Genomic DNA, 12074 nt, shown 5'->3' on the forward strand with positions numbered 1-12074 from the left:
GAAGCGTCTGTAACCTGAGGAACCACTGTATGATGAACAGGTGCAGAGTACAACTGGCCATTAGATTAAACCAAGAAATGCTTCCAGGCAAGTGTTTTAATGTGCAGTGCTTCCTTCATGCAATTTTTTGTGGAGGTCCTGATGTAATTGCAGATCAATAGTAATCCTCTCCCAATTTCTCATTGCTCCGTCCATCTTTTTCTTACTGCAGAAAGTCCATTAAGGAGAAAAAGAAAGAGTAGCTGCAGAATCGTGTTGCAGGCATGAGTAGAAAAATAAATGATTCAGGCACAGTGAAAGGAACTGTCCCTCTAGAGAAGGTGGTGGCCATATTTACGTATTGCTTGCCACACCCTTCTGGGTTCAGAGACATTTTGTGTCTTGCATCACAAGCCCTTTCTCCTTATCTATCAGCTCTCAGCCTTCATTAATGGATTTGCTGCAATGAGATTTCCTTAAACTACAGATTTCAATTAGCTATATTATTAGTAGATTACACTGAAATCAGCAGTTATTATTTCCAGATACATACGTTTAAATTCTGGGTATAACCCTGTCAGGTTGCACTCCTCTGCCCCTGGGCTCCTTACTTCTGAAAACATTCCTGTAGTTCAGAGCTGCAATCCCTGCAAGTCTTCTAAACCCTGTGCTGCAGCCAACCACTATTTTTCTTCTTCTTCAAATGCAGTGTTCTGCGGTAGTGTAGTGGAATCAACAAGTAGCAAAACCAAACAGGCAGTTTTCCAGCTGGATTGTGCAATTGACTAGATTGGGTAGCTTGATTGGATTACCAGTTGTGAAACTGACTGGCATAGATATCTAGCAGTCCCTGATTTAAGCCACTTGACTTGTAACCATCTTTACTGAGAAGTTAGCTTGGGCTGGAGGTTATCAGGAGAGCCTTATTTCTTTCACAGAGCTACAATTCTCAAGTGGTTTCACAGTGAATTTATTCATTTCCAGGGAAATCTGAAAATTGCACCCTTAACATACAACACTTCCCAGAATTCTTTGGGAGAAGTGATGACTGTTTAGAGTTGTATGATGCTACAGAAGGAGCCTTAGTTGCAAGGCTCTTGCCCTGTGCTCCTGGCTTTCTTGTTAAAAAATTAATTGCACTGCTTCAAAAACAAGAAAAACGCACACAGACACCCCCTCACAGACTCCAAACAGGGTGCTAGAATGGCACCAAAAAGCACCCACTTCAGAAAATCAGGAGAAGAATGTGGGTTGGGGGGAAGAGCCATGTGGGTAAATGTTGTCACCTCCCATGTCACGCTCATCCTGCAGCTGGTACTTAGCAAAAAGAAAAGTGCTAGACCCCCAGGAGTGTGAGGGGTCAATTGCAATTCCTCTTCCTGGTTACAGCCGGAGAGCAGTGATGGGTAGCACTAGGAATTTTCAATCTGAAATTATCAGAAGTTCAGTTTAAAGATAACAAAAGATTATAAAGGGGAGCTGGGAACTTGACACATACTGGATCTGTGGCAGAACCGCCTTTGTAAAGTAGGACACATGGCCACCCTACTCAGCCCCTGGTAACAAGAAGATTGAAGCCTCTTCATGTACTGGCTGTGAATTGCTGGGGAACCACCTGTCTCCTAGCATGGTCAAGGACTGCATGTGAACAACGCACCACAGCTGCAGGCACACACTGGACCTTTAAAGCACATTTCCCCCCTCTGGGAATTCTGGACACTGTAGTTTGTTCAGGATTTCTGAGAATTGTAACTCTGGGAGGGGCAGACTGGAGTGCCCAAAGTTCTTTGAGGGAAAGAGTTTGAATGTGCTTTTAAATTATATTGTGCACGCAGCTTGTGGAGGCCTTTCCAGCCAATTTGTGACCTTTACAACAGGGTGTGGGTTTATTTTTTACTTTTTGGGAAGGCCTGCACAATTGGCTCCACCTATTGGGTTGTGTCATTCACACCTGTTCCTTGCCGCATTGTGGGCTGGGTGCAGGTGTCCCCCACCACCTGGACGTTGCTCCTGGCTGCATGAGAAGCTGAGAGAGAACAAGCTATACCTGTGACAAAACACGAGAGAAAAAGATCTTGGCGTACAGACACCTAATTGTTCCAGTTGCTTGCATGAGCAGATTTTGACAAGAGGCAGAGATTAAGCCCAACCAAGAAAAGAATGTTGTTCATTTTCCTGCTCCCCCCCCCCCATTCTGAACTGCAAGTTGGCACCATCCGTGCTCAAGATGGAGGTTATATAATGGGGCTTATGAAAGCAGAATTACCCGCCTGTGCCAGGCTGGTTAGGCCAATGCTGGTTGAGAGAACATGCTAATACTTCATCTTTTTGAACTCTGTCCTAATTGGAGTTGATTGTTCAGAAGCATTGAGATTTTTGGAGGGTGGGTGGGTCACAGAACAACGGAGCAGCCCGTGGCCTTTGCAGGGTGCGCACGGGGGGATCCCATTGTTCCCAGAACCCGGGACTCATATTAGTAGCGCAGAAAGCAGAGTGCTGCAAGCGATGAAGGAAAGGGGGCAGTTGGCGAAGGGTAATATTCAGGAATTGGATTTGTAGCATCCCCTGATCTGAGGATTCTCTCCACCATTTCTCCACAGCAATGGGAAGCTGCTCTTTTCATGTTACAGGGAGAGACACCTTAATCCAGTAAGTCCGGGCAAAGGAGCTGCTGACCCCTGTGCTGAGAACAGACCTTCACGGAATTTGGGTTGAGTGGTCACACTCACCTGCATCCGGACGACTGGAAAATTGCTTGTGGCATCAGCTTTTGTGAGATGAAGCAGGCTGACTTCATGCATCTGACCTGTAACTTCTGTAACTTCTGTAACTTCATGCATCTCCCTGTAACTTCTGTAATAATTCTCTAGGACTTGGATGTACAGGGGTTTGGGGTGGGCAATTAGTTGTTCCACTAAAGGAGACTGTAGATGGAGTTCTACTGGGACTCACAGGTGGAATAACCACTTCTGCTTGGGCTTCATTATAGAACTCCAATGCCTCCTGAAGATATTTATCATAATCTATCAAGGAATCAAGTTCTGTGACTCCACCCCCATTATTCATTCCACTTTCTTGCCTTGGGGTTACAACTGGTGGAGTGTTTGGATTTATTTGGCAAGATTCCTTTCCTAACTTTGGCTTTTACAGCCAATAATTTGCATCGTTGGACTTTGCATTCCCTTATCCATGGAGGATTTTTATTTAATGTGCTCAGCCAGGAATCTATATATGAAAATTGTTCTGGGCACCCTCCAGTCTCTTTGGCGATGTTAGACCAAAGTTTGCTTACTAAATTTATATCAAAGGTTCCTTGAGATGGCCATTCAATATTTTGATTCGGCCACTCTAATTCACATAACGTTCTCAGGCGCTCAGGCGTCATTTTGACTCCATATGCCCCTGAGAAGGCTTTCTTAAAATTATTTAACATACATTCAAAAGGTGTACTTCCCCCCTTTGAACCCCCAACTCCCATTGTATGGCCCTGTGAAGTATCCACTCAGTCACTCACACACACACCTTACTGGGAAACGAAGTAGTACTCACTCCACACTTAGGTCAGCTACACATTGTACTTTCTCACACATGCAATGCGCCAGATACTTCACCACACACTACCTCCCATTCTTCCCTTTTCCCCCACCAGATCACCATCTGATATACCCAGCCACCTAGCGTACTCAGTTCCCCTTTACTGAGACGCAGAAGTTTGATCAGGACTTCTCTTCCTCCCAATTAATTGGAGGGCCAAAACCCCTTAGTGCACTTACCCTTAGCTGGTTCCCTGTTTATTTCTCTGGTCCCCCCCGGTCCGTCGCCGTCGGTGGGCAGGGTATCAGACAGACGAGACTGCTGCGTTCCCCTGGAAAAAATTTTTCCAGTGCGCGCTTGGGTAGGCAATCAGTTGTCTTCTCTCTTGTACCCCGTCCAGTAAGGCGAAGGAGCTGCGTTCCAGCAGACCACTGATCCGAGTCGCAGGCACCATAAAATGTAGCACCCTGCTTGTGGTTAACGCTTAGCTGGAATGAAATATTCAACGCAGCAACAGAGAAATTAAAATAATAATTTATTTGTCAGACAAATAAATGAGAGGCACAGTGGTATATGGTTACCAAGCTCTGGCCCCTCCCTCCTGCCATTATGGCCAGCCCTTATATTTCCTTAATCCACCCCCCCTTTGCTCCTCCTGTGGCTGCCTTTGTTCAATCAGCCTGCTTGAATTTCCTATTGGCTGATTGCTATAACCAATTTTAAGATACACTCATATCCTCCTGTCCTTATATGGAACACAAAGAGCTATATATTGTTACATCTATAAATGACAAATAAGTAGTAATATATCTTACATGTGTCTCAACAAGGAATCTTAATTACCAGCTCACCTCTTGCCTTCCTTGCCCTCCAAAACAGATGGTTAATAATTTTAAAATTTTATCTTGAACAGATGTCAGAGACCTTGGGTTCACATAAACATTGAAAGATCTCCTTCATTTGAAGGTTTCTAAACAAATGTTTGACAGCTAATATATCAGGACAACATTTGATGGCGTCTTCCTGTCTGGCAGGGGGGCTAAACTGCTGGCTGACTTAATTCCAGGATAAATACAACTCTTCTAGCATTTGTTAAATCCTTTGCATAATTACATTTAAGCAAATATTTAGTACATAACATAGGTAGCCTTTTAAGAAGGATAAGCCTTCTCAAAGGAAAGGATGGACCAGTTTACAGCCTCAAAATAAAATAGGAAGAAGCTTCTTTTTCCCCAGCCAAGCCAGTTGCCTTTGTTTTCCATGTGCCCTTGGCCTTTTGTCCTGTAGCTCAAGTTTAAGGCACATGGTTTTATTTTACTGTTTACCTACCACTTTTACAACTTAGTTGTACTCTACAGCATGCAAGGTTAGTGACCTGCTTCTCAGCCTTTTTATGACCGCAATAAACCAATAAACCAAAGGGGCCCTCTTTTCCAGAAGGATAAACATCTTGCCAAAGTACTTAGGCAGTTGGTCTTCTGCCTGGCATAACATTTGAAAATCTAAGCCCATTTAATTTAGGAACCTGATCAAGATATAAGCCAATATATGCCTTGATTAAAAATGCAGTCTATATTCAGATGCCACAAGAGAACGCTGCATTGTCTGTTGCACGCAGGCACGTGGACGTCAACACAATCTTTGGGCAAAAGGGAGAATAAAAGCTCGTATTTCTAGGTTCTAGAAAGTAGCTGTGTTACCATGGCCTCTGATTTAACTTCAGAGAAGAAATATGGATGACTGTAATTGGATCATGGAATATATGGCAGAGAGCGAGAGAGTGTGCAATTGGTAACCTCTCTCACAAAATTGCCAGTTCATAGAATCATAGAATCATAGAGTTGGAAGAGACCACAAGGGCCATCGAGTCCAACCCCTTGCCAAGCAGGAAACACCATCAGAGCACTCCTGACATATGGTTGTCAAGCCTCTGCTTAAAGACCTCCAAAGGAGGAGACTCCACCACACTCCTTGGCAGCAAATTCCACTGTCGAACAGCTCTTACTGGCAGGAAGTTCTTCCTAATGTTTAGGTGGAATCTTCTTTCTTGTAGTTTGGATCCATTGCTCCGTGTCCACTTCTCTGGAGCAGCAGAAAACAACCTTTCTCCCTCCTCTATGTGACATCCTTTTATATATTTGAACATGGCTATCATATCACCCCTTAACCTCCTCTTCTCCAGGCTAAACATGCCCAGCTCCCTTAGCCGTTCCTCATAAGGCATCGTTTCCAGGCCTTTGGCCATTTTGGTTGCCCTCCTCTGGACACGTTCCAGTTTGTCAGTGTCCTTCTTGAATTGTGGTGCCCAGAACTGGACACAGTACTCCAGGTGTGGTCTGACCAGAGCAGAATACAGTGGCACTATTACTTCCCTTGATCTAGATGCTATACTCCTATTGATGCAGCCCAGAATTGCATTGGCTTTTTTAGCTGCCGCGTCACACTGTTGGCTCATGTCAAATAGTTCATAGCACTGTGAAGCCGCCTGTAGAGTAGACCAAGCAGAGCCAAGTTTGTTCAGGGTTCCTGGGAACTGTAACTCTGAAGAGGTAAACTACGGTGCCCAAAATCCTTTGAGGGAAAGAATGTGCTTGAATATGCTTTAAAGTCGTGGTTCCCAGCTGGTGGCCCCTGGATTCCAGGGAGCCTGTGTCACCCACCCGGGGTGTCCATGGCACCATTCACAGAACAATATCAACATTTTCAAAAGTAGGGGGTCCATGGCTTGGCTTGTGCAAAACAGAGGGTCTGCTAATTGGGAATGTCTGATTTATTTTTTTTTGCAAATATTTTTTATTACATTTTCTATAAAAACTTCCATCTTTCCATTTTCCACATCACGTATTTTAGTTTGTTGAACCTCCCTCCACTCCTCTGACAGTCATCCATAATAATTCTCCTATTTACACATTTCTTAATATATAGTATCACCTTTAAGTAATTTCTTTATATCCTTATTTACATTTTTGCGATATTCCTCACTTTTCACAAAGCCTCTTTAAAACACACTAGCGTTGTATTCTCCTCACATATAGTTTTCAAATACTCTCTAAATTTTCCCCAATCCTCCAAAAACTTATGGTCTCTTGGGAATGTCTGATTTAAAGGTCCAGTGTGTACACAGCCTCAGATTAGTTCAACAACACCCTCATTCAGTCCTTTTCTTCTGGAAAAAAGGTGTTGGTGAGCACCCCAGGGAAAACAACAACACTTCCCTCACTGTGTGTGTGTGTGGGGGGGGGGGTATAAACAAGAATAATATCATACAAATGTGATAGGAATTTTATTTGCTCCAAGTAATCCTGGTTGGTGTCTTTGTTTTTGACCAAGGGAGCCCTCGGATTTTTCCGTTAACACAAACAAGTATACCAAGTTTTCTCATGTCATTTGTATAACACAAAAATAGCATAATGTGGAAAAATATTTGCAGCATATGTTTCATTATTCGTTGTCAATGTATAAGTTCTTGGTTTATAAATTACCGTATTTTTCGCTCTATAAGATGCACCAGACCACAAGACGCACCTAGTTTTTGGAGGAGGAAAACAAGAAAAAAAAATATTCTGAATCTCAGAAGCCAGAACAGCAAGAGGGATCGCTGCGCAGCGAAAGCAGCAATCCCTCTTGCTGTTCTGGCTTTTGGGATAGCTGCGCAGCCTGCACTCGCTCCGTAAGACGCACACACCTTTCCCCTTACTTTTTAGGAGAGAAAAAGTGAGTCTTATAGAGCAAAAAATATGGTAGTTTAAACAATGAAGAAGAAGAAGAAGATAAAAAGAAAAAAGGGGGAGATGAGGAGGAGGGGGTTCCCTCACTGTATATGATGTTTTACTGTAAAATATAAAAAGACTGGTCTCTGCCCAAAGCTATTTATGATCTAAATTTCCCTACTGAGGGAGGGGATGAAGAGGCGAAGATAACAAGGGACAAAAGTAAGAAAAATAAGTTAACACACACTTCAGATTTATTTCAATTGGGGATGAAAACTTAGGAATTGAAGAATGGGCGTCATGTAAAAAGTTGCTTTGTGGAAGCAATATTCATTTATTTAGTGCATGGGTAGACAAACTAAGACCCGGGAGCCGGATCTGGCCCAATCGCTTTCTAAATCCGGCCCCTGGACGGTCTGCGAATCAGCATGTTTTTACATGAGTAGAATATGTCCTTTTATTTAAAATGCATCTCTGGGTTATTTGTGGGGCATAGGAATTCGTTCATTTGTTTTTCAAAATATAGTCTGCCCCCCCCCCCCCAGGTCTGAGGGACAGTGGACCGGCCCCTGCTGAAAAAGTTTGCTGACCCCTGATTTAGTGTATACCTTTGCCTCATTGAAAACCTTTTCAGGGTGCCGTATAACGGCATAAAAATAGGAACCAAAGTGCTTCGTTTATAGCTGCAAAGAGTGTAGGTATTTGTAAGAGACACAGAGCAGCGGCCATTTATTGTCAGGCAAGAGCTACACAGTGTGTTAAGTGCTTTGCTTCTTGATTTCAATCTCTTGTGTGGGCATAATTTACATAATTTGCTGCACCTAAGTGGGTTACATAATGAGCAGCAAAACTGCATTGTTTGGTGGGAACCTAATCGCTCAGTGGTTGTATATGCATTTCTTGTGTGGTGCTTATAGTGCAAAATCCTTGTGTTACCCAAACTGTTTGGAAAATGTCAGTTTTGGTAGGATTAAGAAGATCAAGATCAAGGACTAATGTAGGCCTTTGTTTTGTCACAACAAAGGACAAGTGTTTAATGCTCAAATGTTGAGAATATTTAACTGTCTTGCCTCTGGTTATATAGAAGTGCCTAGGTAAAAAAAGTAAAGGACCCCTGGATGGTTAAGTCCAGTCAAAGGCGACTATGTGGTGCGGTGCTCATCTCACTTCAGGCCGAGGGAGCCGGCATTTGCCCGCAGACAGCTTTCCGGGCCATGTGACTAAATCGCTACTGGCACACAGAGGACCGTGACAAGTGCCAGAGCGCATGCAAACTCTGTTTACCTTCCCGCTGCCGCAGTACCTATTTACTTGCACTGGTAGGCTTTTTAACTGCTAGGTTGACAGAAGCTGGGACAGAGCAACGGGAATTCACCCCATCACACAGATTTGAACTGCCAACCTTCCAGTTGGCAAGCCCCTTAAGAGGCTCAGTGGTTTAGCTCACAGCGCTACCTGTGCATTGGGATGTGTAAGTGCCTAGCGATAATCTTCATGGCTGGTTCACACACATGTTCATCACTCAAGAATTCAGGGCCAGATGAACTGCATCCAAGAGTATATTAAAAGAACTGGCAGATGTGATCTCAGAACCACTGGCAGTCATCTTTGAGAATTCCTGGAGAACAGGCGAAGCCCGGCAGACTGGAGGAGGGCAAATGTCCCTATTTTCAAAAAGGGGAAAAGAGAGGACCCAAATAATTATCGCCCAGTCAGTCTGACATCAATAGCAGGGAAGATTCTGGAGCAGATCATTAAGCAAACAGTCTGCGAGCACCTAGAAAGGAATGCTGTGATCACCAATAGTCAGCATGGATTTCTGAAAAATAAGTCATGTCAGACTAACCTGATCTCATTTTTTGACAGAATTACAAGCCTGGTAGATGAAGGGAACGCAGTGGATGTAGCCTACCTTGATTTCAGCAAGGCATTCGACAAGTTTCCCCATGATATTCTTGTAAAGAAGCTGGTAAAATGTGGTCTTGACTATGCTACCACTCAGTGGATTTGTAACTGGCTGACTGACCGAACCCAAAGGGTGCTCATCAATGGTTCCTCTTCATCCTGGAGAAGAGTGACTAGTGGGGTGCCACAGGGTTCTGTCTTGGGCCCGGTCTTATTCAACATCTTTATCATCGACTTGGATGATGGACTCAAGGGCATCCTGATCAAATTTGCAGATGACACCAAACTAGGAGGGGTGGCTAACACCCCAGAGGACAGGATCACACTTCAAAACGACCTTGACAGATTAGAGAACTGGGCCAAAACAAACAAGATGAATTTTAACAGGGAGAAATGTAAAGTATTGCACTTGGGCAAAAAAAATGAGAGGCACAAATACAAGATGGGTGACACCTGGCTTGAAAGCAGTACATGTGAAAAGGATCTAGGAGCCTTGGTTGACCACAAACTTGACATGAGCCAACAGTGTGACGCGGCAGCTAAAAAAGCCAATGCAATTCTGGGCTGCATCAATAGGAGTATAGCATCTAGATCAAGGGAAGTAATAGTGCCACTGTATTCTGCTCTGGTCAGACCTCACCTGGAGTACTGTGTCCAGTTCTGGGCACCACAATTCAAGAAGGACACTGACAAACTGGAACGTGTCCAGAGGAGGGCAACCAAAATGGTCAAAGGCCTGGAAACGATGCCTTATGAGGAACGGCTAAGGGAGCTGGGCATGTTTAGCCTGGAGAAGAGGAGGTTAAGGGGTGATATGATAGCCATGTTCAAATATATAAAAGGATGTCACATAGAGGAGGGAGAAAGGTTGTTTTCTGCTGCTCCAGAGAAGTGGACACGGAGCAATGGATCCAAACTACAAGAAAGAAGATTCCACCTAAACATTAGGAAGAACTTCCTGCCAGTAAGAGCTGTTTGACAGTGGAATTTGCTGCCAAGGAGTGTGGTGGAGTCTCCTACTTTGGAGGTCTTTAAGCAGAGGCTTGACAACCATATGTCAGGAGTGCTCTGATGGTGTTTCCTGCTTGGCAGGGGGTTGGACTCGATGGCCCTTGTGGTCTCTTCCAACTCTATGATTCTATGAATTACAGTGCCAGATGATTATTTGCAGGTGTGAATGTGCCATCACAGGTCAACCACCACATACAGGGTTTTCCTGTTGCCTAAAACACAAAGATGATCGATCTTCAGATGATCATGCTTCTCAGCTTAACAAAACACACATGCAGCCCCTTCATTTGCCCCTTCATGAGTTGAGTAAACAAACCTGGAAACCTCTAATCAACCAATGTTTCCTTCTTCATCAGAACCAAAAAAACTGTGCTTAGTTAGCTGCTTTGGAAAAAGCCGGGGTATTAAGCCATCCTTTGATGCTGGCTAGATATCCTGGCTTGTTCCAAAGGTGGTGACCATAGTTTCCCAGTTCAGATTAAACAGGAAACTATGGATAATCAGAGCAGGGATGGGGAATGTTTGGCCCTCCAGATGTTGCTGAACTTCCATTCCCACAAGCCCCATCAAGAAAAAAAGAAGGAAAAATATGGAAAAAGCAACACCTTAGATGCAACAGAAGAAAATACGGAAGATTATACTAAGGTGAAGATGATCAGGAGCTGTTAAGTGGAATCTGCAACAAAATGTGCAGTGTAGAATGCTCTTGTTTGCTGTTCCAATCTTGCAGAACATTTCTGGTTTTGTGGCTTTAATCTTGCAGTATCCAAATTTGTTTTTAAATAACCTAGCTTCTGGAAAAAAGTTGCAATTCTTGACCAATAGATTAATCCATTAAAGCTTCAGCTGGTTAGTTGATTGACTGATGGCGCTGTTGTGTGATGTTTTGGTCCTACTGCTTTGCTGAAAGATAGCCTTTTGCTTATTATTGCTTATTAGATGCCTTTCGGTTCTTTCAGTATCTCAGAAAGGCATCCATAGAGATTTAGGTGATAGATTAAATTAGAAGCTGTATACTATCCGTTAACCAGTTGGCCTAAAGACAACTTATCAGCTAAGAATTATTTAACTGGTTCACAACGCTCCTGAGATAAGAATGTCTGCATTTGAAATATCTGGTTATGTTGTGCATGGTGCAAACCCCCAAATGCACTTGTGGAACTCTGCGAGAAACATTGTGTCAAAGCCCATCCAATTTATGAATTGTCCATCTCCAACTGTAAGAGCTTCCAAAACACTTCTAAGCATACAATTTCATTTTCAGTCAGAGAGTTATATTTTACTTCCACTGCTCACTCCCTATCCTTTCTGACTTCATGTAAGTTATTTTATTGTTGTTACTGGAATGGAATGTAGCAGTGATTTTCCAACTGTTTTCAAGGTGACTCTGGGTTTCCTTGGAAGTTACTCACTGTAGTGGTTCTCAAACTATGTGTGAGGAAGGCTAGTTCCAGGAGAGCAGATGGTTCATGTGGTGCCACCCCAAAAGTTGCAGTCAGGGAATATGTGGGAGCTTTTGACTGCAGCAATTCCTGCCCTCTACTGCTCCCTCCCCCGCCTGGCTGGTTTTAGGAGGGAAGATAAAGTGCCCTATTCCAGCCTTGCAATGCCCCCACTTTAACCTTTGGGGTGCCTTTTTATGAATTTCATCCCAGGGTACTGAAGCACTTTTTAGATTTTTATTCTGGAGTTGCTGCCTGTAATCTTTGGGAATTCTTGGAGAAAGTGCAAAGTGCTACCACACTAGACAGTCTTGCTCTCTTGAAACCAGAAACCAACCTGTCTGGTGTCAACACTGGGTAAAATTCTAGAACAGGTGATTAAACTGTAGGTCTGTGAACACTGATCACTAGGAAACATCATTGGTTTATCTAGCATAATGTATGCCAGACCAACCTTGTCTCCCTTAAAAAAAAAGTTACCAGTCATGGAAAT

The sequence above is a fragment of the Podarcis bocagei genome (genome assembly GCF_964188305.1).
Source record: "Podarcis bocagei genome assembly, chromosome: 5".
In the NCBI taxonomy this organism is placed as follows: Eukaryota; Metazoa; Chordata; class Lepidosauria; order Squamata; family Lacertidae; genus Podarcis; species Podarcis bocagei.